Source organism: Mytilus edulis, chromosome 1 (genome assembly GCF_963676685.1).
Source record: "Mytilus edulis chromosome 1, xbMytEdul2.2, whole genome shotgun sequence".
Taxonomy (NCBI): domain Eukaryota; kingdom Metazoa; phylum Mollusca; class Bivalvia; order Mytilida; family Mytilidae; genus Mytilus; species Mytilus edulis.
The window spans coordinates 85723730-85730852 of NC_092344.1; positions in this window are offsets into that span (position 1 = coordinate 85723730).

Genomic DNA, 7123 nt, shown 5'->3' on the forward strand with positions numbered 1-7123 from the left:
TTTTTTTTTATGATATCGAAGAATATATATACATATACAACTATTTTCTATTGTGAGATGCAATATTTTCTACAACCGGCGTACTATATTAACGGAGAAATAAGTCAAAATGCATGTCAAAATGACGAATTGAGTGAACCTTGCCTCGAAATTGTTTAATTTCTCGTTAAATTGTTCACATTGTACGAAAAGAAAGGTACGGGAAGATAGATATTGACACGGAGATTGCAAATTTAGTTATTATGAGCATCTCCATAATTGTATCTCTGTGTATGGAACGAAAAAAATGGGTCATGTCAAAACGGAACTGGCCGGTTTCGTCAATGTATACAACCCGGTTTCGTCATAGATTTCAAAATGCATAACCCGGTTTGGTCAAATAAAAAAAATCTTAATCGCATTACATTATTATTGATTTTTAACTTCAGCGTTCAAAAGGAGTTTAGTTGGTCTTTGGAAAACAAGTGCGTTCACCGGACAACGGCTTATTATTTATATGAGTCTCAGATTCAAATAAATAATAAGCAAAAACTTGAATTCCTACTCTTATAGAACACAAATATTTTAATATACTTTGCATTCCGAAATTTTTTAACAGCATATTGAGATTAAAGCTCTCTAAATATGCGTTTTCTATATTAGTTATGGGAAAATATACTGAACATGTTTAAACTTGAAATTATCGTTTGCGGTCTTAAAAATCGAAACACACAATTGATATGTGATTTTCTCGCACAAAAGGATGGACACCTTTATAAGTAATCTAATGTATGTAATCTTTTCTACAATCGTTAAAAATAAATCTTCTTAAGGATAAACGTTGATGATAAGACAACTGTATATGCATGCATGCATAATCGACATAGAAAATGAATGTAGGATTACAACTACCATAAATTAAAATAATGTTTTTTATCCCTTATTGTAACAAATTAGTATAATAGTCTCAGGTCATCGACAAAATTCAATAATAATTATTTTGTTAACATTACTAAAAAAAACGAGTCTGTGCTGTCGCCATTGTGTTATGATGATCGTACACTGACGTTGGTCAATATATTTTGACAATATATACGGACAGACAGATTCAGTTTATTTCAAAGTGGACGTAATTCGAACAACTTTTACATACCACCGAGCGTAGCGAGTCGAACAATATTTTGATTATTTTTTGCTTTACAAAATCGTTAAATACAGGAATCAATATAGTTTTGGCAACCAAAGGTGGGGTCGGGGCGTGCAACTTATACGTCATCTAGATTCGCCACTTAGAACGAAATTCATAACAGTGTGGTCGACAGTAAAACGTTTATTAGTAATTGTACTGAAAAGTTTACCTTTAACTTGTTTGTCGTGGGCGATGATTTTATGCTCACTCAGTCTATCGGAGGCCTTCAAGTGGGGATTTAAATAATCATTTGTTACACATTTTGTTACATAAAATGAAACTTTCTTTTCACATATCATTTAAGGAATTTATTTTAAATAATTGTTATACCATCACTTACAACAGTTTAACTTTTAAGAATATTAATGTCCAGAGCTGATATCAATAAATAATAATAAAAAAAAAAGTTTATTCATGGTAAAAACCAGGTGCTCCGCAGGGCGCAGCTTTATACGACCGCAGAGGTCGAACCCTGAACAGTTGGGGCAAGTATGGACAAAACATTCAAGCGTGATACAGCACTGAATTTGGATTGTGATCAAATTTTTGACATTACATGTTTTTTTTTTTACACAAAACAAATGTCAAGATTTTACAAATCAATTAAAGATTTCTTCTTCAAACTTTTTAAATCTAAAATTAAATAGTTGACACAGCATAGGTTTCTGACACAGAATGAATGTGGTCTAATGAACTTAAAATATTTTTTTTGCCTTTGAGCAATTCACTATGCTGTTGAATATTAATCCTCTCAAAAAAATGTTTGAAGAAATTTTCTTTTTATTTATGAAATCTGAAATGAGAAAAATTTAAACCCCCCTTTTTTTCACATCCCCGTTTCCCTTTTTCCAAAACTGATATCAATTCAAATTTCTAATGGAGTTTGCAACAATAACTACTCTTTTAAATACATCATAAAATATTAAAATGTAAAATAAAGTGCTTGTTATCACTGAATGGTAAAGATTGGTTGGTAGTAAAAGTGAATATACATTGTTTATTGTATAAAACAATAAAAAAAACTTCATCAGCAACATTTTAGAATGAAATTCAAAACAGTGTGGCTGTGGCCATTGATTGACACATTAAATTCATCCATTGACTGGGACAATTTAGGTGAACGTTTGTATGTAACGACCACTGCTCACTATGTACTTTTTAAAGACACTTAAACTATGGGGTCACCAAAGGTTCTCAACACCTTAACAAAGTAATTCGAAAAATAAATCAGAAATAACACGATGTTTTGATTTATATCAATTATATAAATCAAAACATAAAGGTTATTCCTGATTAATGTTTCGAATTATTTTATAATTAAAGGCGTTAAGAAACCTTTGGTGACCCCACAGTTTAAATGTCTATCGTAGTACGTCGTGAACAGTGGTCGTTACAGACAAACGTTGACGTAAATTGTCCCAGTCAATGGATGAATTTTAATGTGTCAATCAATGGCCACAGCCACACTGTTATGAATTTCATTCTATATTGGCAAATTTCCAATGAAGTTATTTACATAAAGTTATTGGCAAATAAAAATAGAAAATGACATCATAGTCATGTCTGGCAAATGTCCAACATACATTATCTAAAAACATTTTAGATAAGATAAGGAAAAAAAGCTTCATCAGCAACATTTTATATTGTTAAATTTCCAATGAAGTTATTTACATAAAGTTATTGGCAAATAAAAATAGAAAATGACATCATAGTCATGTCTGGCAAATTTCCAACATATATTATCAACTTCTATTCTATACAAAGAAAGGTAACTCCAATTGAAAATTAATTGCTATTGCACAATATTGTGCAATTAGATATTTCTTGCTATTGTGCAATACTGTGCAATTGAAAATTTCTTGCTATTGCATAATACTTGATATGGAATCCTGATTTGGACCAACTTGAAAACTGGGCCCATAATCAAAAATCAAAGTACATATTTAGATAAAGCATATCAAATAAGCCCAAGAATTTAATTTTTGTTAAAATCAAACTTAGTTTAATTTTGGACCCTTTGGACCTTAATGTAGACCAATTTGAAAACTGGACCAAAAATTAAGAATCTACATACACAGTTAGATTTGGCATATCAAAGAACCCATTTATTCAATTTTTGATGAACAAAGTTTAATTTTGGACCCCCATTTGGACCAACTTGAAAACTAGGCCAATAATTAAAAATCTAAGTACATTTCTAAATTCAGCATATCAAACAACCCCCAGGATTCAATTTTTGTTAAAATCAAACTAAGTTTAATTTTGGACCCTTTGGACCTTAATGTAGACCAATTTGAAAACGGGACCAAAAATTAAGAATCTGCATACACAGTTAGATTCGGCATACCAAAGAACCCCAATTATTAAATTTTTGATGAAATCAAACAAAGTTTAATTTGGACCCTTTGGGCCCTTTATTCCTAAACTCTTGGGACCAAAACTCCCAAAATCAATACCAACCTTCCTTTTATGGTCATAAACCTTGTGTTTAAATTTCATAGATTTCTATTTACTTAAACTAAAGTTATTGTGCGAAAACCAAGAATAATGCTTATTTGGGCCCTTTTTTGGCCCCTAATTCCTAAACTGTTGGAACCAAAACTCCCAAAATCAATCCCAACCTTTCTTTTGTGGTCATAAACCTTGTGTCAAAATTTCATAGATTTCTATTAACTTAAACTAAAGTTATAGTGCGAAAACCAAGAAAATGCTTATTTGGGCCCTTTTTGGCCCCTTATTCCTAAAATGTTGGGACCAAAACTCCCAAAATCAATCCCAACCTTCCTTTTGTGGTCATAAACCTTGTGTTAAAATTTCATAGATTTCTATTCACTTTTACTAAAGTTAGAGTGCGAAAACTAAAAGTATTCGGACGACGACGACGACGACGACGACGACGACGCCGACGACGCCAACGTGATAGCAATATACGACGAAAATTTTTTCAAATTTTGCGGTCGTATAAAAACCAAAAAAACTTTTAAGTTAATAGGGACCCGCGTTATTTCAGAAAATATCTTATTGATTAAGAGAACAAAAACTTCTACGTTGTGATCATTTAAGAGTGGCCTTCTATTTATTCAATGCTAACCATGTGGGCTTTTTTTTTTTATATATACCATAAATCGATTCGTTCATTCAGATATTTGTCAGTTTGCCTTGGCTCTTCAAGTCCAACACACAACTTCTCACGAAATTAGTATTTTTCTTACAAAAATTACATCCATGTGATGTATTCTTTTCATGGAGAATGAATGTTGCACCTTATTTTATTTGTTATCGTTTTTTTTTGTGTGTGTATCATTGACGTATAAGACAACCTGAATCTTCTTTATTCAAATTTAAAACATACGAGATGGCAATTATGACACAAAATAACTAAATTAAACTTACAGCAGAAGAAAGATAATGAACATCGCTTTTATAGTCTTCTAAATATCGAAGACGCGTGGTCTTTTTAAAAATGATGTAAATTTATAAAGGAAACAACAAACAAAATAGTTCGAATATTTATATTGGAAAAAGTAACGGTGTGTAAATCATAACAATTATTTTATTTCAATGAAAATCAAACTGTTGAATTTTTTCCGCTGCGAGCAAATTTTTAATTTTGGTCGCATTTTGAAAATCAATAAATCTTGTATTCTTGTTGGAAGCTGCACTGTGTAGTTTATACCCGTTTTTTTCAATGCCACACAAATCCAACACAGACAAAAAAAATGGTAGGTTCAAGAAATAATTGATGCAAACTATACTTTATTGTAGTTTTAACATGGGTAGGCATTATATTCGTGATTATTTTTGCCAGAGCGATATCGAAAAACTATTATAAAAAGTGTCCTAGTTCAGTGAAAATGTACGTCATACTTATTTCCTAAACAAATAAATAAACATTAATTAATTAACATACAACACTACCAAAGGCCAGAGACTCCTTACATGTATGATTTTGTAAAAAAATGCATCTTTTTAAAACAGTCGAAAACAAAATTGTCTGTCCAATGGAAAAGTCGAAGCCCAAAAAAGATGAACAGTGCATTATAGAAACATAGAAGCTGGTTGCAAAAGTTGACGACAAGATCTATTTTATAACTTGAGTATGGCCTAATACTATTAACCTGAAATAAATATATTTATAGCAATTCCCTTGATACGAAAGATCTACATGTTGCCTTGGGCTTTTTTTTTTCTTTTTGTTATGCTCTTTGGTTGGGTTTTTGTCTCAATGACAATTCAATTTTCATTCTTATCATAGATATAACTGCATGTTAAAATAAGAATATGAAGTGTGATAGGCAATCAGACACATTCTTTCCAGGGACCAACAGGCGTTATCAAGCTATAGGTCCCCGTATGGCCTTCGACCATTAGCAAAATACACACTTCATAGAATGAAAGCTCCAAGAGGTCTTGGGATGAAAAAAACAAACATAAAAGATAAGCGAGAAAAAAAATAGAGATACCGCATGGAAATTGGAAAATGGTCCGCAACATTAATTTAGTCAACTCACTTAGTTGAAATTAAAGACCTGGCGAATTTTAGCCTTTTGCAATGGATGTGATGTATGTTTAAAAAAAATCATGGTTTGTTTGGACATTTTTATAAATCAAGTCTTGTTTTTAAATTATTTGCAAGTAAGTTTTAAGTCATGAACAAATAATCACTCACAGAAAGACGTCAAATCCATCAACAAAAGAAAAAAATTAATAGACGACCGACAACGCACAGAATATCATGTATGTGTTCCGGACCATATGAGTATTTGGACCATACGCATATATCATGACCATAAGGGTATACTAATATGGTCCAACCATACACGTATGGTCCAAATACTCATAAGGTCCGGAACATATTTTATTTGCGATCACAAATGAAAGAACATGGCTTTGCGATATCTTATATGAAAATTGATTGTCGAAACATAACAAAAACACAAGTAAAGGACGTTTAATTAATCAATATAAATCAAAACACAAATACCTGATTAGTATTTCGAATTATTTTATATAGGCGTTGAGAACCTTTGGTGACCCCACGGTTTAAATGTTTATATTAATGACGTCGTGAGCAATGGGCGTTATAGACGAACGTTCACCTAATCTGTCCCAGTCAATGGGATATTAAAGTGCGCCAATCAATGTCCATAGCCACACTGTTATGAATTCGATACTATCTTATAAAGTGTATACCGAATTAAAATATTGTAAGAAATGAGAAAACAGGGACATCCGGCAAATCGGATTATGTGAGTTGGATTATGTTTATTATAATAAATGCCGAATATCAAGTTCTTTTTATCGGGTTCTATACATTTTTTTCAAATATATATAAAAGTTATATAGCAAAAATGATAAGGCAGACAAATATACAAATAAATCGACTTGACCGATATCCTAATAAAACTTATTGACCTTTAATTACGAGTTGTTTTTTTTCATTTCTTTGCGTTTTTACACGCCCTGTGTCCAATTTTGACAGGACGTATTATTGTATACACCCGTCTGTCCGTCCGTCCTTCCATCCGTCCGTTCCTCCATCTATCAGTCATTCGGTCCGTCCGTCTGTCCGTCTATCTATCCGTCTGTCCAGCATAAACATGTCGCACCGTAACTTCAGGACAGCTTATCTTATTTTCTTAAAATTTAACATAGTTATTTCTTATAATGGTCAAACGATCTGCAAACCTTTTAGTGAAAATCAAAAAATCTTTTTGAGTTACAGAAAATGTTAGTGAAACAGGAATGTGGGTTTTTTTTAACATGTCGCGCCATATCTCAAAAACGAAGTATTATAACGGCATTAAACTTTATACACTTCTTAGTTATATAAATATTTTAAACTTCTGTTTACTTTTTGATGATGTTTAAAATTTTGGTTTAGAGTGATTGAATTTTTTTACATTTATAATATAGGGCCCTGTTATAGCTTGCTTTCATGCAGTTTGTGTGTTT